At 33.1% G+C, this 26,545-nt stretch overlaps 1 long non-coding RNA gene across 1 annotated transcript; it reads right to left on the bottom strand.

Moving 5' to 3' along the window:
* Positions 1-1,174: 1,174 nt before the first annotated feature.
* On the bottom strand, positions 1,175-16,782 carry LOC127702284 (uncharacterized). The gene is made up of 7 exons (XR_007982353.1): positions 16,692-16,782; positions 14,715-14,927; positions 12,425-12,463; positions 8,899-8,972; positions 3,249-3,333; positions 2,573-2,794; positions 1,175-1,946 (listed from the first exon to the last, which is right to left on the bottom strand). It is a non-coding gene; the product is annotated as an uncharacterized LOC127702284 (long non-coding RNA).
* Positions 16,783-26,545: the final 9,763 nt, after the last annotated feature.

Below are 26,545 nucleotides of genomic sequence, written 5' to 3'. Positions count from 1 at the left end.
TGAAGTCACCTTTCAAATTCTTACAGACGCCATCATAATTAGGTTGTCCATTGTGGAACATTGGTGTTACAGTTAACGACGAAAATGTTCCACTTGTCGTAATCACAATCATCTCTCCTCTTTCACCCGATTGGGACCTCGCGGAAAGCGACTTACTTAATAAAATATTAGAATAATGAGATCATAGATAAAGCCTACTTGTCTCACGTGGAGCAGGAAATGGTTACCCTTCCGAAGCACGTGGGTTCACTCCTAGGTCTGTTTACGGGTGTTTGTGTAACATAAGCTTTATTTTTCAGTGTTACATTTTTATGCGACTTTATTTTTAATATCTGTGTTGAATCTACTGGGATCTGTTTTGTGTGTTATTAGATGCACAGCACCAAATAGTCTGCAAATTATAAAAAGAAATAACAAAGACCATGCTACAGTTCCGCACCTAATCTGTCCTCTGTCCTTAAAACCATTATTAGCATTCTACATGAGTTTGATGATGTCTTAGATAAGAAAAGATACTTTCACCAATCCGCCACTTATGATACATTATCGATGACTCATGAACCAAGCTTTACCATGAGCTACATGGCGGAGGCCACAAGTGGAGCAGGAACTGCTGACCATTCTGGTATACCTGGGTTCACCCACGATTTTGGTGGGGTTCTTTCTTGTTCATTCTTTAGTTTTCTGTGTGGTGTTTTGTGAATTGCTGTTTTCCTTTGGACATGCTGTAGTCAATTTTTCTTCTTTTTATAGTTTTTGACTGTCCCCTTGGTATTTTCTATCTCTTTTTTTCTCTCTATTGAACTAAGTTATAGTTTTAACATACAATAGTTACTAACAATTAAATTATCGTCAGTAAGGAAACAGACGGAACAACAAATGATTTAATACGCTTACATCATCCAAATTGTTCTTTAAGGCATTGAAGCCAAGGTAAAACATTTGAGTCCACGTCCGACATATTTGTCACGTTTGAAACGCTATTACTTCTTACCTCTACTTACTAATCTACTTCGCGTGCAAGTTAAATTAACAAAAGATACATGTAGTATGAGTATCCCTTCGAGACCCTTACTGATTATTTAAATCTCAATTATTAACACTAATATTATGAAAGTTAACAAAAAAAAGCGATCAATGTATAGTGGAGTTTATTTTCTAATAAACCTGTTCTCTTGTGTACCTTCAGTTAGTTTTCTTATCGAGATTAAAATGGGTAGGAGTGTGATCTAAAGAAACTAGTTTAACCCGTTTAGTAGCCCAGAAGTCAGCACTTCTCTTTTGACATGATTTATCATTGATATGGTCATAATTATAAATTAACTGATTATAAAACTTTGAATTTTTGAAATACTAAGGCTTTTCTACCTCAGGAATGGATTACCTTAGCTGTATTTGGCAAAAACTTTTAGGAATTTTTGGTCCTCAATGCTCTTCAACTTCGTACTTTATTTGGCCTTTTCAACTTTTTTTGATTCGAGCGTCACTGATGAGTCTTTTGTAGACGAAACGCGCGTCTGGCGCAATTTTAATCCTGGTATCTATGATGAGTTTATTCTTAATTCATGTGCCTGCCCCGATTCAAGAACCTCGTTATTCGATGTCTTATGTCATATCTTAATATGTTTGTTACATGGAGAATAAGATGTTGATGGCAGATTTTGCTTAGTCTCATTCATCCTTTTTTTCGACCTGGGGCGATTAAGTGCTTGTCGTGTTGTATAGGTACCGGTCAAACACATCAAACGAATGGAAACCAACTAAAAATTAAGGATGCTCTGTTAGGTAAGGATGTCTTCGATTTTAAACATTACCCTTTCTGATTTGTTTGTTTTGAGCGCACATGGTAAAACATGTGTAGTGTTAATAACAAACTACTCAACAACACAATTTTAGTTACTGTAATTCAACTGTCTTCTTCGATCTTTGTTAATTTGCATCATCACCTGAAAACATAAAAGAAACACGACAAAATGATCAGGGCTAAATTTATTAAGTATCAACATCTTGAAAAAGAAAACAAATAGATGCAAGGCGGTACACAATGTTAAGAAATGAATGTACGACGATATTTGTAATAATTCTAACTGTTACACTGAATGCTACATTCATTGTTTGAGAACACAATAGGGAACATGAAAGTCTCACTCACTCGTGTTTCCAAATAAGTAAACGGTCTTGATTGCTTTCAGTTTTACTTCTTTTTTAGATCGTCTACTAGGCATTATCAAAACATCATAGCTTTTTGTAGTAGTTTTTTCAAAATATGTCAAACTACGATACATGCATGTATCAGCGTCATGTTAAGATTTCACGAGCGAAGAAAAATAAAAATTTTAACAGGGAAGACACACTGGCAACGGAATTTATCAATTTAACCAGAATTCTGTTATGGAATAAACTCAGCAGACAAGATAAATTATATATAGCTTTGCTGTAAATTTAAAAATGCGTAAGAAATTACATGTACTCTAATTCACAATGTTGTTAATCAACAGGAAACAAAAGATCTTAAGAATGGGCCCTAATGTCAGTACTGGTACATGTATCTATATGAGATTAAATTACTTACAGGTCCTGCTTTGACAAACAAATCCATATTTATCTGTAGCTGGATAATCAAACCATCCAGAACTCCAACCCCATGCTACAACGTCTGATCTGTCTGGCGACCCCTTCGCTGTGCCATAGGCTGACGCCCAGTTTGAAAATGTAAGGGAAGTATTATCGACGGTCCATCTGAATTGTCCTTCATTTGTCATGTCTGTTAGTCCAATCCAGTAATACGATTGGGCTGTAAAATAAATTTCAGTTGAAAACGATATAAATAACGAAAAATACTGTGTTGCAACCTTTACTTTTTAAACCGACGAGGAAAGACATTTCTCGACTAACGAACGCTTTATTTTCATATAAACTAGTCCTGTGGTCTAAAACACTTAACACAGTACATGGTGTGTTGCCATAATGTCAGAAAACAGGAGTTCGGATCCCACTGAGAGAAGAACAAAAATTTGCTGAAAAAAACAAGATGAAGTATATATGAAAAGAATAGTTTTGGCTATCCAAAATTTTTGTTTCAAGTGGCGCACCTGACGATGTTTTTTTTTTTTTAAATAAATGACATGCGCACTGAAATAGGTCTTCTTCTTGTTTTTCATTCATAGCGATCGACTTTTTTTTATTCATCTTTCGGTTATTGTTTATAACTTTTGAAAGAGGTTTCTTTAACTTCTTTGTCTTTATACCTGATGGTTTTTTCGTCATCAGCCATTCATCTAATGTATTGTTGTACATCTTTGCTAAATGACTTCCCCTTTGTCTGCAATCATCCTGTCGAAGAAAAAACATTACATTTACTTGTTGCATTGTGCTTAAGGACTACTGATTTCTAGCGGGATAACGCTGGGTAAAACAATGTTATTTTTATCTATTTCCGTTATTTTAACCCAGTTGTTTGCCTCCTTAGCAATCTCGCAGAATATCTTTTTCTCGTGTTTTTTTTTGGTGGTGTATACCACATGTGCTTGGGTTTGGGTACACAATAATTTTCATGAATTTGAACTTAATTTTACTATCAATATCTAAAACAACAATACAATTGACTCGAATCATTTCTGTTTTAAACTTGCATTTACGTTCCCGAAAGTTTAAAACAATGCAGGACAGGCTACTTGTTCACGAACTTTTACCTAAGAAAAATAATCTTTTCCCGGTTTTTTTTTTTCGGAACTCATCCATACATTTATATACCTCAGACGAACTGGAAGAGTTAATTGGGAAAAATTATATATCTTAAAGTCGAAATTCCAGGCACGTAAATGCAAGTTTAAAAGAAAACAGCTTCGAATTAGTTCCTCAGTTGTTTTTGAGTATGGAATAGTAAAATTAGGGATTTTATCCGAGTTGAAAAATTCACACAAAACATGGTAAGACAAGTATAGTGTTGTTAAGTATGTGGTAGAAGAATAGAAAATTTAATATTCTGAGTCAAATCAAACTATGAAAAAACATATACAAATCCTGTACCCAAGCGCGTGTGGAGGACATAAGGAATTTGTATCGGTCTGTTCGTTTAACGCGCGACGTTCGTTACAAAGTTGAATCAGACGGGTCTTTTTGCTAAGTGAAACATTGGTATTATTGTTCCACTTTGTTTATGAAATTCCGACACAGGGGGGAAATTTACTGTTCAAAACCAATAACAATGAAATATCCAAGAAAAATTCAACATTTAAAAAAAAAAACTAAACAGATATTGCTTTAGACCAACAATTAGCTTCTTTTTTAAGCTTATAACATCAAACTATCAACATTTATTAGAGACAGACGCCAACGAAATTCACTGAACTAAGAGTTGTAATTTTCAAACGAAGTCTTATAACAATAGATATAAGAAGATTTTGTATGAGTGCCAATGAGACAACTCTCCATCCAAGTCACAATTTATAAAAGTAAACCATTATGGTCAAAGTACGGTCTTCAGCACGGAGCCTTGGCCCACACCGCACAGCAAGCTATAAAGAGCCCCAAAAATTACTAGTGTAAAACCATTCAGACGGGAAAACCAACGGTCTAATCTATATAAAAAATCGAGAAACGAGAAACACTTATGAACCACATCAACAAACGACAACTACTGAACATCAGATTCCTGACTGAGGACAGGTGCAAACAATTGCAGCGGGTTTAAACGTTTTAATGTTACCAAACCTTTACCCTTATCTGAAACAATAGTGTAACATCACAAAATAGAAAGACACACTATAAAATATCAATTGAAATGGCTTAACTCAATCAAAAGACATATTAACACAAGTGAACATACACTGAACGAATAAATTTGATCTATGATACAATGTAAGTACAAAATCAATAAAATAAGGGATGAATAATTAGTGTAACAGTATTATACCGCTGTGAAATGTTAAAGACTTTCAGAAAAACAACAATAACCTTAAACAAAAGTCCGCCATTTAGAATAATATTATACACAGGTAAATGAAAATAATTTTGTTGCTAGGTATACAGTTTAAAAGGAGAAAGGACATATTTTTACAAAATAAATAATTTTGATGTTCATAGTTCGAAGAAGTGAAAATTTATAGTAATACCAAACACTTATCAAAGCTGGTATATAAACCAGATATAACCCTGAATAAGTAAACATTAAATAACAAAAAAGCATTACAAATAGTATCAACAGGACAAATTAACAAGAAAGCACGATTTGAGTACTCGCAGTTACTGACAGCTAGTTAAAAGCCAAAAACAATTAATAATAAAAAATCATGCATCAGAGACTAAAATCAACTAAAACACATCCTAGGGATTTGGTATTTTAACGACATGGACAGTCAAAGAAGACATGACTTGTGCAATGCCAAAAATAAATGTATCGACAAGCAGTAGGATAGTTAGGAGTTAACCTCTTAATAGACAAAAATAAATGTGGGTGTGTCTTTATACATCCCGTTTGGAAAGAATACAAATTTAGTTATGTTTTAATTTGCTGATGACAAAATCGATATTAATGCCAATGTAAACTATATTCAAAGATCTAATTACAATATTGGTAAGATAACCTTTACTACAAAATGTAATAAGTTTGTTTAGAGGTTCGATGAGTTTACACAGATCACATAGTGATTTCCGAGCTTTTAGTATTATATTACTGTAAAATTTAGGATGTGAAATACCGTTTTTAGTAAGTTTTCTACAGGTACAGCCAAATTTACTAATCAAATCTTTGTATCCAAGAAAGAATTTAGTAAATGTTTTTAGTAATTTATGGTAACGAAATCCCTGACTTAATGATTTACCTGTAATGCATTGATTACGTTCGTTAAAATCTATGACATCACTACACACACGGGCATAACGAACGAGTTGGGATACATAAACACCGTATGATGGAGCCAAAGGAACATTGCCGTCTAAAAAAGGAAAATTTACAATAGGGAATGAAAAATCTCTTTTGTCGTAAATTTTAGTATGGAGTTTCCCTTTAGAAATTGAGATGTCTAAATATAGAAAAGGACAACTACTGCTGTTTATGTTAGATTTAGTTAAAGTAAGTTCTTTTGGGTAAATTTCGGTAGTATATTTAGATAACTCTGGATTATGTAACGAAAAAATATCATCCAGATAACGGTAGGTATTGTTGAATGTATCAACCACATGTAACAATGACGTGTCTTTACTGAGTTTGGTCATAAAATGAGATTCATAGCAATACAGGAAAAAATCTGCTATTAAAGTGGCGCAGTTAGTGCCCATAGAAATACCTACTACTTGTCGATACACTTTATCGCCGAAACGTACATATATGTTGTCCAGGAGAAAATTTAAAGCTTCAATCATATTTTCACATTTCCAGTAAGTGTCCTTTTTCGTTACAGAAAAAGGCTTTAAACGAGTTACAGCAAATAAATTTGCAACGAGATTTCTCAAAAGACCATTCAATCAAATATGATAACTTTTTCTTGATAAGAATGTACATTTGCTTGAGTGAATCCAAAAGTCTTGCATTTAAATGTAAAAATTGTATAGATTTATTTCGTCTTCAAGCCATTATTCCACTTCTAAACTGTCTACTCTACTTACTAGTACACTTGGTACAATAAACAACATGGTAATAAATTGTTCAAATAAGGCCTTTGAAATAGTGGAATTAATTACTTTTGGAGTGTCAAAAATTCGTTGGAAGTACTAGATAAATTGCATGCTTATATTGGTGATTTCGAATCTGTTAATTCAAAGAGTTGATTTTTCTACCCTATATACCACTTAGCCTCATAATCTTATAAAGAAAACATTCACACACCTATCTAAATTAGCATTAAAAAGTCAGAATGCGAATATATATGTTCAAACTCTTTTAGGTCATTTTTTGTAACAACAAACAAAAGAACTATGTAAATTGGACCTGCTTTGATACGATAACTGCCCTTGAATTTTTACTCGATAATATTCTTGTTCGCTATGGAGATTCCGTATATCGTCAAGTTATCGGAATTCCAATGGGGACTAACTGTGCACCACTTATTGCGGACCTGTTTCTGTATTGTTATGAGTTACAATTTATGACTAAAATCAGCAAAGACCAATCGAAACAACATCTGATACATACATTTAATAACACTTTTAGATATTTGGATGATATATTGGCTCTCAATAATGACGACTTCAGTATGTACACTAAAGAGATTTATCCTGATGAACTGACTTTAAATAAAGCTAATACTAACAGTGAACACTGCCTTTTCCTGGATCTTTTTATCTATATCTTTAACGGAAAGCTTAATACCAAAATTTATGATGAAAGAGATGATTTTTCATTTCCTATTGTTAATTATCCATTTTTAGATGATGACGTTCCCTTGTCACCATCTTATGGTGTTTATATATCTCAACTTGTTCGATTTGTTCGTGTATATAACAACGTATTTGGTTTTAGAAATCTCTGTATTACTAAAAAATTATGACACCAGGGTTTTCGATATCACAAACTAGTCAAAACATTTACTAAATTTTATCATCGGTACAAGGACATCATTCGTAAATATAAATCAACATGCAGACATCTTATACGTTCAGGTATTTCATATGCAATCTTTTATGGTAATATTCTATATAAAGCACAAAAATGTCGACATTCACCTCAAAAGCTAACCAAACCTTTAAACAGACTTATTTAGAAGGGAAATAGTTATGATACTGTTGTCAGGTCATTAAAGACGGCATATTTTGGTATTAATATTGATTCACTCATAGGGTCTTTGCATCGAAAATAAACACATTTATTCTTAAACCAGTCGTTGGCATGATACGGGTTATGTTCTTCTCATATATTTTATGATGGTATGATACTAAACCCCTAACGGACCAGACTCAAGCTAGAGACCAATTCCAGCGACCAATCAAGCTAGCGGCCAATTCTATCGACCATTAATGTTAGCAATGAAAATCAACCTGTCAAAGAATCACATTGCGGTATTTGCGAAAACCACAAAACCCCATAATGAAAAAAAAACGTTCTGTTAAAAAGAAATTGTGCTTGATTTTCATATGATGAAGACATAATCTTTCAATCAGTTTGATTGAGGTCTGGAGATGGCATGTCGGTAACTGCTAGTAGTCCTTTGTTAATTCATGCGGACTTCTTTTAAACTGAGTTTTACTGTGTGTATTGCTATGTGTTTCTTTATTCTACATTGGCTAGAGGTATAGGCGGAGGGTTGAGATCTCACAAAACATGTTTAACCCCGCCGCATTTTTTGCGCCTGCCCCAAGTCAGGAGCCTCTGGCCTTTGTTAGTCTTATATGTTTTTTTTAATTTTAGTTCATTTATAAGTTTTGAAGTTTAGTATGTCGTCCATTTTCATTGAACTAGTACACATTTTTGTTTAGGGGCCAGCTGAAGCCCGCCTCTGGGTGCGAGATTTTCTCGCTGTGTTAAAGACCACTTGGTGGTCTTCGGCTGTTTTCTGCTCTTTGGTCGGGTTGTTGTCTCTCTGACACATTCTCCATTTCCATTCTCAATTTTATCAATATGAGATATTGAGCAAGGCCGTACCCTCAAACAGATATTTTCTAAGTCTTTGAAATATATTTTTCGATAAAGATTTGGCTCATAAATTATCTAATTTTGCCTACGTTTAAAATGACAATTAATGGCTACATATGTGAACATGTCGACACCAGAAATCACATTTCTTTTTTAAAGTGTCGATATTAAATCATCCTATTTATAAACTATAAGAACTGACATAATTTTGAAAAAAAAAATGATTTTTTCTTTTCCATTTTTGGAAATTTAGGGGCCAGATAATGACTCATACTTCTCCTTTTACATATCAAGGAAATGAATATCAATCAAAGGTTTCATAGACTTACGTCAGCCGTAAACCAGTCTACTCCATTTGTTCCAAAGAAATAACATTCATTGCCAAATCTCAACCAGCCGGTTCCTGCAATAAAGAAACAAGAAAATGTTTAACACCGGAAATAGAAAATAAATGCCTTTTTTGTTTAAATTTTATTGTAAATAGTTTGTTCTAACACTAATAAATATGGTTGGGAGGATTGAGACTCAGTGTTAACAAAAAATAAAGCAAACCTCGCCCTAATGTTCATGGATTTGTCCCAAAATTGAGAATTTCGTCAGTGCTTATAACTGTAAATCTGGGATTCCCACATAAACCTCTATATCTTTCACGAAAGAGATTTAAGAAAATCACAAATCCGTCCTTCTCTCCTTCGGTATTGACATAAAAAGGACGATGAAAGTCTCCGTCATTATACTGGATACCTAAACTTCACAAAAAATCACTATAAAGAAAGAAAAATAAACAGATCGTCCATATCTTTGATTAAACATCGTTCTTAAGTTCTTACTACCATTCTTTCTATAGTAAAAGTTGGCCTTCAAAAATATAGTGATGAGGTATATTCACCTAGTGGTGTCAATCCAATATGGATTCTTTAAAATTCTAACGATCTTCTATAAAATCCTTAATCATATTTTTTTCAAATTTTGCAATATTGTCAAAACTTTTGATTGTTATACGCTCCGCCCTTCTATTCTCCATACTCAAGTAAAAGATCGACTAAATCGTCTCATAAGACAGAGCTTTGGCTTCAAAAATGGGAATCGTAGATATACAAATTACTAGTTTTAGGTCACTCAAAATCTTTTTTCATGAATAACCACACCGATTCTAATAAAAAAAAAATACACCAAAGACGATTTCATAAAAAAAAAATCTTTTTAATCGACAACATATTTGTTGATTTCGGTTAATTTATATTTCAATGGGTACTAATTGTGCACCTCTACTGACCGACTAGTATTTGTACATATGTGAATGGCGGGTGATGCTTGTATACAGCAGGAGTCTCGCTCCTTCGGAGTTCATGCGATTTCTTTCGATTTCGTTTGTTACCGTGATTTGTTTCTTTTTTTCCGATGCATGAGATTTGAACATCAGTAAAATTTAACTACATTTCTTACAAGTATCTAAAATAATATTTTTGGTTAAAATCCTATGCTATATAATGGCCCTTAACATAAGAACAGATCAGACCCAACAGACCGCAATGATCGTGTTCAAATAAAGACGACTAGAAAATATTAGGAACCAATACACTGAGAAAGGGATAAACTCATTATACAGGAAATGCTGGAATGCTGATACACAAAAATTGAAAGTTCAACATGGGAAAGTTTAAATCCTCGCCTTTGTGGTAAAGTGTAGGAATACAAAAAGTTACTTTAGGGTGACTTTTTTCAATAGATATAAGAAGATATGGTATGAGTGCCAATGAGACAACTCTCCATCCAAGTCAAAATTTACAAAAGTAAACCATTATATAAGGTCATATATCTCTCAACCTAATGCAAAAAGCTCAAAGAATCAATATGAAAAGATAAAACAAACAAGTCACAAATCTAAACTTTCAAGGGGCAATAACTCTTATAAATATCATCGGATTATTTTTATGGCACCGCCACAAAATGGTCGGGGCCATATATGTTAACCCTTATCCGTCATTCCGTCATTCCGTCACTTTGAAAATTTCGTGAAAATAACAGTTATACGGACTTCTATTCTCATATTTCCACTTTTAAGCATGGCTGCAAAATTCTTTGCGAGCGGGGCCAATCGTGTCGTTCAGACACATCTAGTTTACTGAATGAAACAGAGTTTCGACATAAGGTCGAAACACCTCCGGATGTGGGATGTTCTCGCTGTGTTGAAGACCCATTGGTGGCCTTGAGTTGTTTTCTGCTCTTTGGTCGAGTTGTTGTCTCTTTGACACATTCCCCGTTTCGATTCTCAATTTTATTTTGTTCCTTTCTTTCTTTGTCTATCTCTTACAGTTTTAAAGAGATCCGAAAATCGCAAAGGTCGAAATCTAGAATGTCAAATTGACTTTTGACTCGGACCTCTATTTCAAGGTATACTTTATGGTTTTCAAATTAAAATACCTCAGGCCTCTAATATGCATGGTTTATGAGTAATATAGCATAACAGGTTATTTCAAATGATAAAGTAGAGACTCCAAATTAGAAAATCCCTAGAGCACCGAACCAAATGTATTGAAGTTTCGTCGTATAGCAATTAGAAATTTGACAAAAAGCTTCCATCGTTAACTGGTTCGGTGTCTGTACAGTAGCGATAACAAGTAAAATTAAGAACATATCCTTGACCTTTGATCTTTACATCATTTTCATGTTGATGACTAAGGACCGTATTATATGAAAATAGATTACGGTTTTGAAGGAGTATCGATAACAAAAAAAAACAGTGTACAATTTCAATAGGGATAACTGTTCGGTTACACCGGGGCACCGTAATCACTGTACAATATCAAAAATCTTTTCGGTATGTCGCGAAACAAAAACAAAAACATCTAAGAAGCATTAAACAGCAGACGAAAAATCAAAACAATGCAAAATTTCTTCCAGGGAATTTCAAAGGGTTGATTGTGATATAGAAATATGGTCATCTATTGACCTCTCGAGTATGGCATTAAAACCATAGCTACATGTAAAGTTGAGTGTATGCTTAAAAATGTGTGGGATGTATAAATACGCAGCCTCGTATAGGTTGATTTATATCGCTCCCGCTCCAGTTAAAGAACCATTGTAAAATTAACAACTATTTGAGGCAATAAAATGTGACATATTGGAAGTAAAATGTCTGCCCTATCCAACATAGCCACATTTACAATGCCAATGGCAATCAAAATTCCCCTCCCTTCATTCAATTGAACCTACTATCCAGTATTTAAAATTGTTAATTTCTTCTCGTCCTGAATATGCATGAAATATTTGCCTTGATAAGCAAGCAACAATCAATCATGTTATACATGGACAGTTGGAAATGTCTTTTTTAAAGCTTGAAAAATAAGATCAGGAATCGAATATCTTTGAATACAAAAAACTTTCTTGTTGTGGGACAGTTTGTAATTATTTAATACAAAAGCCTAACATCATGAAATCTCTACTTCGCAATGGCTGTGAAATATCTAAAAACAATTTTAGTAAATGAAACACTGTAAAACAAAATATTTGATGGAAAAGTATTTAAAAATATCAAGAATTTTATATATACATATTGTTAAGCATGATACCGGTATATGATTAACACGAGAGAAAAAAATCTTGGTGAAGGAATATCCAAAAAAGTGCTTCGAACTCACGAAATTCATAAAGTGTTTTATTTTCATTCACTTTAATATAGAAAATGAAAGAAAGAGTTATTTATAAACTTTCGTGCAGAGATGCTACATACGAATTTCTAAACAGAGTTTTGAAATGGACGTGAATCTTCTACTTTTTAGACAGCAAAATTTGTTTGAATCAACATACAAATTAATATCAGTATTAATTATTCACATATAAACAACTACATACTGCTGGTAATGACGTTGTTGTCTTGATTTTTTCTCTGACCTGAAAAGAAAATGATTTTGGTATAGCCACTGTTTTATAAATGAATTATGAAAATCATCTAGAGGCTGTAAAGAGCCTGTGTCGCTCACCTTGGTCGATGTGCATATCAAACAAAGGACACTCTCCAACATTGTAGTCGAGAATAAACTTCATGACAAAAAAATCTCTATTTTTGTTGATCTTGTATAACTGATCTTTATTCTGTTTAGTTTCTCTCTATCTTCTTTAGTTTTTGCCCAAAACACAAAAGAGGGTAAAAAAATTGCTCATTTAAGGGCAATCACTCCTATGAAGAGTGACAGTCTACTAACTATATCGGCAAAATTTGAATTTTTTAATAGATCTTGCCTTGCTGATCATTTTTGTTATTTAAAGTGTTTATTATCTATTATAATTTAAATCATATAAGGCATAACGGGAAAAAAATGTTTCTCTCTAAATATCAATAGTTTTTATGATAATAGGCAAAAAAGGAAAAAAATGATAAAATTTGTCATTTGGGCAATAACTCCTATAAGAATTTGTCTAACAGTTTTGACGTATATGGACAATTGGTAGAGCTAATTATTCTGAATATTTTTGCTTTTTTCAGATTTTCTCTTTTTATAACGGTTTAAAAAATAATAAACAAAACTTGCATGTTATCCCCTATGTTCTATTTTAGCCATGTCGTCCATGTTGGTTAGTAGGCGGGGTCATCGGACACATTTCTTAAACTAGATACCCTAATGATGATTGTGGCCAAGTTTGGTTAAATTTGTCTCAGTAGTTTCAGAGGAGAAGATTTTTGTAAAAGATTACAAAAATTTACAAAAAATTGTTTAAAATTGACTTTAAAGGGCAGTAACTCCTTAAGGGTTCATTTGACCTTTTTGGTCAAGTGACTTATTTGTAGATCTTACTTTGCTGTACATTATTGATGTTTACAGTTTATCTCTATCTATAATAATATTCAAGATAATAACCAAAAACTGCAAAATTTTCTTAAAATTACCAATTCAGGGGCAGCAACCCAACAACGGGTTGTCTGAATCGTCTGAAAATTTCAGGGCAGATAGATTTTGACCTGATGAACAATTTTACCTATGTCAGATTTGCCCTAGATATTATGATTTCAGAGATATAAGCCAAAATCTACATTTTACCCTATGATCTCTTTTTAGCCATGGCAGCTATTTTGGTTGGCGGGCCGGGTCATCGGACACATAAACTAGATTCCCTAATGATGATTGTGGCCAAGTTTGGTTAAATTTGGCCAAGAAGTTTCAGAGGAGAAGATTTCTGTAAAAGTTAACGACGGACGACGGACGCCAAGTGATGAGAAAAGCTCACTTGGCCCTCTGGGCCGGGTGAGCTAAAAAGGTATTGTCTCAAATAGTTCACTGAATCAACAACCGTAAACCAACTCATCCATGAAAGAAAATATTTATTTATAACCATGTACAATTGTAAAAGGTTTTGATTAGAGCTCTGAATAACAATTTCGTAAATATCATATGAATTTATCGCATGTGTTGGTGAGAGCAACTATTGAAAGTGGAATAGTAAAGGGTGTTGCTAATGGGTTAAATTCAAGTGACATCTCAGAACCTAATTTATAGGTTTCATTTGAAAACTATAGAAAGTATTCCAGATTTAGAAAGAATAGAAAAATGTTCTTGTAGATACTTATCTGAACTAACAACTTAATTTGAATATGTGCATATCAATTACATTGGTACAATTACAAAGGCAAATTCTTCTATAGTTCGTCTGGCCGAAAGAATGGATGCATGAATATGGTGTGTACAATTTTTAGTTTTGTACAAATCTTTATTCTAGTTATCAGTTCTTTGACAAACACCTTCTTTCATCTAGGTTATACAAATTTATCTTAAATACTCAGCCAGCTTGACGTATTACTCAAACATATTTATAAGATATTTCAACTTAATATTAGACATTCTCCTACATAACATAAAGCTGCAAATAAGGACACCAGATTGGATGTCTATCTGCTTAGTGTATAATTCTTTCCTTTATACCAGATTTCCGGTTCCAAAAGTTTCTTTATCTAAATTGAATGCCCATACGCAAATTTTGAATATGTTTTATGTTGTCATGAAAATATGACAGATATAATATAAGCTAAATCTGGGAACAGTATATCTATGTTACTGGCTAAATCAAAGACGGTGTGCTTGTTTTATCCAATTATGTTAAGAAGTTAGCAAAGTACTGTACAATGTTTTTAACCACACATACAACATACAATAATTTCTTTGGCATATATATCCTTATTTGTACGACGGGGGATAATCGAACCATCCATCTTTCCATCCCCAGGCTACTACATCATAAGTTTCTGCAATTTTGCCATATCCTGAGGCCCATTGTGTGTAACTTGCAACAGTATTGTCGATGTTCCAGGTAAAGTTTCCTTCATTCTCTATGTCTGTTAAACCTATCCAGTAATAATTTTGTGCTGAAAAAAAAGATAATAAGATTTTGTCCACTTAAATGCACAATGTATCTTTGTGTATGTGTTGTATTTGCAATAATTGAAACACTGTCTTAGATACCTCAGAGATTAAAGCGTATCGAAATGACCGAGTTACAATGGACTAGTATATCAAATTATCGGTCGTGTAACTATAACGCATTGTATCACCATATGAAATCCACACGATCTTTCTAAATCTAAGTTTATAAATTATGTAATTAGACTTTTATAAAAACAAAACACAATTTGCTGGGGTTTCTCTTGTTTTTGTATTATTTTGATTTGCGTTTTTACTTTTTCTGCGTCTGGTCGGAATCTGGACGTTAAATCCGTTGTCTCGTTTAGTGCTCTTTTGGACATTAAAAAACTCTTGCAGCCACACTTTAAATAGATCGTAGAACTTGGCCTGTTGCAAACCAGATTTCTCTATTCGGGTACCTTTTTGATACAGTGGTAGTTGAAAATCACTGTCCATAAACCTGGTTGCCATTTAGACTTGTTGACCAATTTGTATCACGAGCCTATTGAATTTTTTTTTGTTGTCCAGCTAGATATGCACAAAATATTATCGACTTTCAGCAAACAATAAATCATTCTATTCTTTTGTTTTTTGTGTTTGTTTTTGTACTCCTTTAGAATATTATTTCTACCTTTTTCCTGTTTTTTCGTATTTGTCGTATATAAAAAAAAAAGATGTTTGGGGCACGCCATTGTAACAAAATCTCAACGACAGGAAAAATTATAAGACCACTAGACTAGGGGTCAAAATACGATTTCCAACAATAGCAAAATGTAGATACAATACTTACGCATACAAGTTATGAATAGATTTAAAAGAGACTATTACAGTATGACATCAATATCATTTAGATGTTTTTAACTTTATACAACAATGGACGAGGAACTTTTAACAGGTACATGAATATGTGACGAGGTTAAACCTTTACCTGTTTTTACTGTTTTGTTTAAAATGAATATAAGGAAGTGTTTCTTAAGTCACGTGATGGGGCAAGTTTGTTTTTCCTGTACTTTACGTAAAATGCTCCGAAGCTTTATCTGTTGTTTGGTTTTTGTCTATTATGTATGTGTGTCTTGTTTTGTGTATGTGTATGTGTTTTGTCTTGTAATTTTTGTCAGGTTTTTTTGGTTCTTTTTTTTTTATTATTATTCTTGGTGCACAAATGGTACACTAGGAGAAGAATTTTCCATTAGCTTCAATAGTGAAAAAAGGAACGTTTAGTACTGATTTGCACAATGTCTTAGATTTTGCACGACGATATACTTTGTGACACATCTTATAAAGATCATCTAGGAACTATTTGAAACTATTCTTTGACAAGTCTTTGCAAAGAGAACCCTTCAACTGATAGTCATAAATAAAGAAAGCAGGTATTTAAGGTTTATTACTTCAACAAAGTTGGTATATTGCCTATAAGGAAGATAGTTACAGCGGTGCAAGATGGTCATTAATAGACAGAAAATCTGATAGTAGTTTTTGTCAAATTTGAATATCGAAAACAATGACCTGATTATGATATTACAAAAGAAAACCATGAAACACATTCGTTAATCTGCCCTATGCAGAATTTTTAATTTTGTAGCAATGAAGAGGAGAGTGCTCTAATATAACCACATCGAGGTTGGGGACAGAAACAAAAACCGTATACATATAGCAGTATGTTAATGGATACCATCAACTAGCAATTATACCGTACACACATACAAAAATGTGCAACCATTTAATACCTGATGGCCGTTTTGTCCATAACCAATTGTCTATCCATTTGTTTTCAATTTTCACTAAATGGCTTTCCATTCCCATGCAGGTTGCCTAAACAATGCAATTACTATAATCTCTTACGACTAATGTCAAGAAGTTATATATACTCATGCTCAATATTTTGAATTTAATCACAATAAAACGTAAACATATTTTTTTCATTTCTAAATGTGTTATTTGTAATCATGAACTCTGCAAGGGAATATTGAAACGCTCCTTTTCTGCAATTGGTAAAACATTTCAGAACTTGTAAAATCACTTTGAATAGACATAGACATAGAAACTTATTTTGAATTCGTCATGTACAAACATGATATTTTTATAATGATGAACACGAAAGCTTTGGTGAGATGTTTACCGAATATGATAAAAAGTGCCCATAAACAAACAAAACAAAATATCATGCACATATGAAACAGAAATATTTGCAGAAATACTTTTTATTATTTACATTGGAACTGTCTGACAATCTCAAACATCAGTTCATGGGCAAGCTCGTTTATGGGTAGCTACATGTACATGTAGATCAACAACGATGAAAAATCAAAATTAAAAATATTCACTGTTATTATTATCATATGAATAAAAAGAACATTTTGTCGCAGTTACACCGAGAAATGATATACATAGCAGCGTTTACAAGAAGAGAATAATGTCATTATATCTCACTACTTACTTAAATGTGTGCGCAGAAAATCGTAAAACAAGCACATTGTTGAAGGCCGTACTGAGATCTGAAGTTGTCTAGTACATCTTTGGTCTTTGGTAAAGTTTAGTCTCACTGACAATCACACCACATCTCCTTACCTTGATAACTATACATTGTTTGTCGTTAGCAGTATCCATTCATCCTGAACAAGCACAAGACTGGTCCATTTTGTTTCGTGGTAATGAAGACACAAACATTTGATATAATATGAAAGATATAAAATTCATAAAGAAAAACACTAGTATTAAGATACATTTTAAGCCACAAAACTGTGTCAATTTTGGTTACCTTCTGTTTTTCGTGTTTTCGCTTATAATCAGACCTTCCTTTTGTTTCAAATTATTTGTTTACTTACATCCGCGTCAAACCATGTTGCTCCATTTAGCCCAAAGAAATAACATTGGTCTCCGTATTGTAACCATCCTACAGTATTACAATTCAAAATTGATGCATAAGGACCATATTTCGACAAAAAATATCTGTTTGTTGATAACAAATTCCAAGGAATTTTAGAATAAGACAACAGAAAAGGTAAAAATTAAAACATACCGAAACTCCTGACCCCAAGTAGATGATACTATATTCAAAAGAAATTTTTTCAATGTTCACTACCTTTATTCAAACTGAAACAAACCGCATATGTGGTCTTGTGGTAGCGTGTTCGCCTCGAATGTGGTATGTCGTGGGTTCGAATGCTGGTCGGTTAAACCAAAGACTTTAAAAATGGTATTTGCTGCTTCTCTGCTAAGCTTAATGATTAAGAGCAAATACTGGTCGGCTCTTGGTAGGGTGACATGTCTTCCTGCGGTCTATATACTTGTGAACTAGCACGTTAAGAACCGGCTTTAGTTAGCGTAATACAGGTATTGTCCTTTTTCTGCTTCGTACTACTATGAAGAAGTTTATGATGTTTAAAGTTATATGAACAGTCCGCTAAAGAGTTATCGACCACTCAGTAATAGGAAACGGTTACAATGACAATTTCTTTGATCGACCCCGGGAATACTTTAGGTTAATTCTCAGTTAGACTGGCCCAGTTTCTGAATTCTCAATCTAAATGTTTAACCTGTTATAGATCCAATTTGTCAAAAACGATTACAGGTTTTGTCATGTTCCTGGTTTTACCCTTTCTATCTACTGCTATTTTTGGAATCCTCTGACGGGTATTTACAATTCATACGTTTGTTTTTCTTCTTTGTGTCTGGTTTATTATCACAGGAAAAGGTTGCCTTAGCCAAATTTGGCACAACTTTTTGGAACTTTAGGTTTTCAATGCATTTCAGCCACTGATGAGTTTTCTACATTAGAAAATGCATGTACGAAGTCAGGAATATGACAGTTGTTTCCATTCCATTCGTTTGATGTTTTTGATTTTGCCATTTTTAAAAAATTCCCTTGGAGTTCGGTATTTTTGTTATTTTACTTTTTTTGCTCGTCTAGTTTTGTATCTATGATGAGTTTTTTGGTGTGGCCTTAAAGATATTAACTCAACTTTGGTGTTCCACCGTAATACTTATTGAGGGTCTCACTAATTAGCGACAAGAAGCGAGAAGAAGCGACAAGAAGATTAATTTAGCGACAAGAAGACTATTTAGCGACAAGAAAACATTTTTTTATTAAGATTATTTATTCCAAATAAATATTAAAAAATATGCATTTATTTTTTTTTAACATATGGGCAGAAATAATTTTAATAAAAAAATAGTCTTCTTGTCGCTTCTTGACGCTTCTTGTCGCTAAAATTCTTCTTGTCGCTAATTATTGAGACCGCTTATTGAAATGATACCAATTATACTATTGATTTTATTCGAACTCAATACTACTGTAGTAAATGTGTACGACTTAAACCAGAAGAGCAAGCTTCAAATCAAATGATATTTTCGTTCGATAATTTAAGAATACAATTTATGGATGTCCACTTCTAACGTTTTCAACTTTCCTATATATTCTGTAACATTATAAGGGGCACCAATTTCACTGCCCCAGATGCGTATTTCAACAAGTAATATCTCTTCAGTGATGATCGAGGCTAAACATTTTAAAATCCAAAACCTAATACAAACGACGAAGAGCTAATAAAATCAAAAAGGACCAAAAGTACAGCTAACCTAGATAAGGAATCAGAGCTATGCACGAGGGAGGACTATTCCTTTGTTCAAAATGATTTTGAAATTTTATAACAGCAAATTTAAATAAAACAATATCCGTATTTTCAAGCCAGTACCGAAGTACAGGCTACTGGACTAATGATACCCTCGAAGACAGTCCACCAGCTGATAATCAACCCAGATGTAGTAATGATTTTAACGGTATCAATTTTACTGCACAAGATATGAATTTCGGCAAGTAATATCCATTCAGTGATGCTCGAGGCCAAAATGTTTAAAATCCAAAACCTATTTGTATACATTTCTGACCAAATTCTTGCCTATTCACCAAACATCCGTCTTGAATAATAAAATCCTAAATTTACCCCATTATCCTTAATTAACCTCACTCCTTTTCAGTAATTTTGATGTAAGGAACATGAAATTCTTGTGATATTAGCACTTTGTCTGCGACAAAGGTTTTAGAAACTTGATGGTTTCCCTGTTGGATGCATGAATGATATTGTATGGATGCACATGTATTTTGGATTATTCAGTAACAGTTACAATTGACATCTTAATAAATACTTAAGATGGGAAAAATTAAAATGATAGTCACAAATCCAATTATAAATGCATACTCATGCGGCCCCTTGATGCACGATTCTCAGAGGTTTAGAAATAGGAAAATAAATTAGAGTCATTAAATCACACTATTGGATGACAAAAAATAATAAAAATTGTTGTGAAATAACACCATAAGAGATTGTCTGTACCGGAGGTTTGGAAATTTGATATTTGCGCCGACAAGAATTATGGCGGAAAATTTATTTTGAGTAATCCATTAATTGAAAATAACACTTTATAAATAGAAACATTAAGGCCCAGTTCTGACCCAAGAAAAAACGTTGTTGTGAACTTATTCAAAATTGCACATAATGTTTGGAAATGCATAAAATCAAGAAATATAAATTCATTACAGAAGATTTTTGATGTTATGACGTCACAATTACGTCATAATATGTACAATTTTCATGAAAATGAAAAAAAACGGCAGAATTTGTGCAGTTTTCAGTTATTATTTCCATTGTGGAAAAATCGTGCGCAGCCGAGAATCAACAAAATAATTTAAGAGAAACTTTATTATAACTGTTGACATAATCCTACCAAATATAAAGTTGTTTCTTGGGTACGCACATACTTTTCCAAAATAGTAAAATTGAGAATGAAAATGGGGAATGTGTCAAAGAGACAACAACCCGACCATAGAACAGACAACAGCAGAAGGTCACCAACAGGTCTTCAATGCAGCGAGAAATTCCTATAAACTTATATACTTAAAAGGGGGTGTAAAACAAGGGAAATACAAAATATCTACATATTAATCAAATTTCGTGATAGTTTGTTTCCATGGTTACTCTTAAAATGTGAAATTTGTCTTTATTTTCCGAACACCTTGTACCTTAGTGTAGTTATGACAAATTAAGGAATATCCATGGAAACTTTTTAATTTGCCCTTATATTTGGGCCAAATAAAGGCCTTATTGGCCCTACTCCAAATTTGGTGAGTCCGAAGCGCTTACCTGGATTTGCGTCATCAGGAACACTCAAACCATGAAATTTGAAAACATTAGATGCTGGAGGAACTTTATGAACAAAATGGTCTTAAAAATAATAGAAAAATCCATCTATAAAGTTCAACTTTGCTGTGTGACTAGTGATATGTTGTATTTGGTTTAAGAAAATGTTACTTGAATTACAGATTTCAATATGCATATAATATCAGTATGTTTTAGAATTGAATTGTTACTCACCATCGTCAGCTGCAAGTCTGCTTTTCACGTTTGACCCATCAGCAGTTAGTACAAAAACTATAGCAATTAGTGTAAACATATCGACCAAAAACTAACAAAATATTCACATTCTACAATAACCAAATAGTATCAACGTAACTATTGTGTGTGTTCACATGTATGTAAATCTTATCTTAGATTGTACTCCATTAGATCCCTGCCAAGTTTGTACAACCTTATTTCACGTAAAATTTACTTTCCAACAAAATGTGGGTGAAGTACATTCTTCCTACTTGAAACCATGTTAAACCAGATTAACAACATTTTTAGATATATTTATATAACATATTTTATAGTTATTTTGATGTCGACTATTTGTCCGATTCAAATTTATAGTAGTGACTTTTCAGATTGCATTGAATTGTGTTTTAAGGCATAAAGTTTGTATATCAGACATTTTTTTAAAACAAGTAGGGCCAATTTCTCATGTATTTCTTGCATTCTCTGCTTTAAGTTCAATTTCAATATTAAAAAGTCGATAACAATTCTTAAAACATTTTCAACCGCTTTAGATATTTCCATCAAATCAAACTGCTATTGTACGCTATATGTTCCTGTTGAAGATATTTTGATACAGAAATTGCAAATTTAGCATGTTTTTTCAGTATAAGCAATCATATGGTTAAAATGTTATAAGATGCCGGACATTCCAGATGTAATTTTTGTCTGCAAGTAACGAGAATAAATCCCGCAATATCATATTTTTTTATTCGAAGGATAGCATTCATCTGGTAACTGGTTAAAATGTAGAATTTTGCTTAAGAATCCGTTATTTTTTATATATTCAGGCTATATCTTGATATAAGAAAAAGAGAGGCGAAAGGTACCAAAGGGACATTCAAACTCATTAGTCGAAAATAAACTGACAACGCCATGGCAAAAAACAAAAAAACAACAGACAGTACACAAAACACAAAATAAAAATATATAGACTGAGCAACACGAACCCAACCAACAACTGGTGGTGATCTCATGTGCTCCGGAAGTGTAAGCAAATTCTGCTCCACATGTGGCACAGTCGTGTTGCTCATATAAGTACAAACCCGGTGATAAGTCTAATTCGGTAGGTCTCATTCGGGGAAATGGGGACGGGATTGTAGTTTCGACAATTGGAACATATCTATGTGTAACAGATATTCAATAACGGTCAACCAATTCGAGATGGCGTCCGTAACTTTTAAGGGACGATTTCAACTTCACCACTTGGAACCCTTGGTTTAATAGCTTCCTTGTGAGCAGCAACCCTCTATCAAGGAAATCATGATATGAAATACAAGCCCTAGAATATCGTATCAACAGGGAGATACATACTCCGTATGCAGGCGCTGCTGGAATGTTGCTACATAGAAATGAAAAGTTCACAGTTGGAAAGCTGAAATCATCTCTTATGTCGTAAAGTTATGTTTCCAACCGACCCTCATTGCTAATGTCTAGATGTAAGTCGATAATAGATTTTTGTATTTGAATGCAATCTTTAATTTTTCTAAGCAGACTTCATACAGTAACTCCTCAGAAAGAAAGAAAGAAATAAGCTGGCATTATCCTTTAACTTCACATTTCACTTTATATATAGATGATGTCATTTCACTAAACAATTAAAAGTTTGGGGACTATGTTAAACGCATCTATCTCATCGAACTTAGAATAAAGGATATAATAGATACAGTTAAGACGCCTCATATCTTGACCTACATCTAAACATTGAAATCAGGATAGATTGAGAACAAACTATACGACAGAAGAGATGATTTCAGCTTCCCAATTGGGAATATCCCATTTCTATGAAGCAAATATCCGGCAGCGCTTGCTGCGATATGGAGTACATCTCTCCTAGTTGATACAATATTCCAGAGCTTGTATTTCCTATCATGATTTCCTTGATAGAAGGTTAATGTTTACAAGGAAGCTGTTGAACCAATGGTTCTTAGTGTTGCCTTCGAATATTTTACAGACACTATGACGAGTTGGTTGACCGTTATCGCATATTTGTTTCACAGATGACGATAGATATGTTCCAATTGTCGTAACTAAAATCCCGTCCTCTTTTCGCTTATCACCCAATGTGTACTGACATAAGCAAAACGACGGGTGCCACATGTGTAGCAATATCTGCTTACTCTTCCGGAGCACTGGAGATTACAGTCGTTGTGTTTAAAAGGGTTCTTTTTCTTCTTGGTTTAGTTTTAAGTGATGTATTCGTGATTTTTTTTTAATTTTTCAATGTCCGTGGTGTTCATTCTTGTCATAAACATGTGTTTTCATTTCAAAATTTCACATTAAGTTAGGGTTAGAAAATTTATATGACCGATTATTTGCGAAGTTATGGGTGTCGTAGGGGTCATCATAGATAAAGAGTCAATTTCTTATACGCTTTTACGTGATGCATAATCATTTGATATAACATATCAACATATTTTAGAAGAGTAACACGACGGATGTCATATGTTGAGCTGGATCGTCTTTCCATTTCGGAGCCTCTGAGACAACCCCTGGTTTTCGTTAGGTTCTTGTTGCTCAGTCTTGTGATTTCTGTGTTGTTTTTTGTAGACTGTTGTTTGTCTTTGGTCGTTTTTTTTTTTCGTTGCCATGGTATTGTCAGTTTGTCTTCGACTTGATACTTTGAATATCCCATTGGTAACTTACGCCTCTCATTTTTCTTATTTCAATAACATAAAATCTTGATGGCGATATTCTGTTTATTACACAATCTTAATCATCTGGATAACCCGTCAAATCACAAGTGGTGGACATACGGGCTGTCTACAACATATGCCTGGTCTTGGATCAACCCAGATGGTAAAAGCCATTTTTGACACCTGCAAACATACAATGTAACAATGTAGCATTTTCAACACACATAGTTTTGATAGTTTTGATTCATTTTTTATACGAAGGTTGTATAATATCTTCCAGCAATATCGAATAATTTGTTTTTGTCAGTAGTAAAGTATAATCAAATTCGTCGTATCATTGAGCCAGCCAATCTATCATGTAAACTTTTAAATTAACTGTTTTCTTTTCAATTGTTTTATTTGAAGCAGTAATTGTTGAAAGATCTTTTTGAAGTACTGCAAGGTATATAAATGCGCCTTGGTTGATATGTCTTTTACAAGCAGAATTTTGTTATTTAAATGAGGCATAATCAACATTTCAGTGTCCTATTTACGATCATACCATCCCTCGTTATCTTTAATCGGTAAAATTTCAACTTCACTTCATTTTTGATAACTGAGATAGAGTTATCACCCCTCAGGGGGCCCGTCATTTTTTTTAGCTGGTTAAACATTTCTCTGATCTGGATCTTAAATATTTTTTTCATTATACAAACACCCGCAAGACATTCAAGACAGTCATCAAGACTCGGGGTTAGTGATTATGGTCGAAGATGGTCCCAATTAACTCATATCACAAGGACTGAAACATAGAAAGTCAACAATACTAACTTGAGGTCATTTTCATCATTAAATCACTAAAATAATACCCTAATTTTTTTTTTTCATTTTAAAAAAACCTTTTAGCCAGCTCACTTCTGAGAACAAAAAAAAAAGTGTATGTCTTTTGGTGTACTTCCGACAAAACAGGATTCAAAATTACAGTGACAGTGAATTGTCTTTTGAAAGTGAAACCTGGAAACATAGCAGTGGAACATCAATACAATTCCATTGGGTATTTTGTTTATATTTATAATTCATGAATTGGAAACTCGAGGTAAATTGAATCATGGAAATGAACAATATATTTGCCTTACTATATACCCCGAGAAATAAAAGATACCAAGAAAAAGAATATTTTTAGGAGTTGATAGCGAATTTTTTGCTTTTGTGCTTATTGTTCATTTGTCAGTTGAGAACTACATGTATACAGTGGAAAATCTAAGAACAAAAAACAAAATACCTCATCTGCAAACACTGAGAAATTCAACTGTTTTGCAGTTTCTCTGAGTGGAAGTTACAGATAATAAGTTCACAAGAAAACCTTTTTCAATCCTTTTGTGATCTGGGTAAGCAGCTAAAACATCCATAACCCAACCCTTTCCAAATATTAGAAAATTGAAGATACATTTAATCTATGTTTTGTTAGAAAAAATAGATCAAAGCTACTTACACTATTTCAAGGAGTTAAAATAGATTTGACAAATAGAATATCATTTACAACATTACTGCAGTTTTAATTACGTCTTACATAAATATTAACATCTGTTTCAGTAGTTTCAGATTGCTTATACTTATGATAGAATAAGCAACGTTTTCATATATCATGTATATTTAATCTAAATTTCTCGTCCTTATTATATACCATGAAGCTTGAAATAGAGATATATTCCAGCGGCACCACATATTACATGACAAGTAGAGTTTTCAACTGTCTCATTTTCTTTAGAATTGTATGTAATGACAGGGCCTAGTTACACAAACAAGGGCATGACTGTTGGGTTGATTCATTGACGACAATTTATTTACAGTATAATACCACGCTGGTGTCTCTCGTTGTGCCTTCTTTGAAAGTTTTCTGATATAGGATAGTTTACTGAACTAAATGAAACATCGTGCGAACCACATTAAAAATCTCGAGAGTATGACTTTCAAAAATGTTTGCGCACAACTTAAAAATCTGGTGCACACAACTTTTAAACCCTATTGTATGAGTGTGACTTGCTATCGAGTTAAAGTTAGGGTTGAAGAAAGAGGCCGGGTTAATGTTCGATTTCGATTTTAGGTTCGAGTGATATGTCGAGTTCGAGTTTAAAGTCATATGAAACGAGTTTCTGGTAATTATTATGTTGAGTAAAATATTGAACCAATGCATGCATATATATCAAAACAAGTCTTCTATGCCCGTTTTTTTTCTCACTCACACGTCGAGTAAGAGTTCGAGGTAAAAAGAATGTGTCAAAAGTTTCTATGTTTTTACGGATTAATTAAATTTTCAATAGAAAAATAATCAAAACACAATTGAAACAATCGTGATTTCTGGAACAAAGTAAATAAGATTAAGATTAAAAAGAAAAATAAAGTAAAATGACAAGGTGAAAATCAACAATCGAGATGGAGTTGACCATCTCTGAGACAAACAAAGTACTTGATATACTTTCATGTAGTTGATTTTTTTTTTTAAATAGAAACATTATAATGTAAGACAGCAAAGTTCTTAAACATTCACATTTTGAAGGT

This window comes from Mytilus californianus, unplaced genomic scaffold, assembly GCF_021869535.1.
Source record: "Mytilus californianus isolate M0D057914Y unplaced genomic scaffold, xbMytCali1.0.p SCAF_5, whole genome shotgun sequence".
Lineage (NCBI taxonomy): Eukaryota > Metazoa > Mollusca > Bivalvia > Mytilida > Mytilidae > Mytilus > Mytilus californianus.
This window is presented reverse-complemented; position numbering and strand designations above follow the sequence as displayed.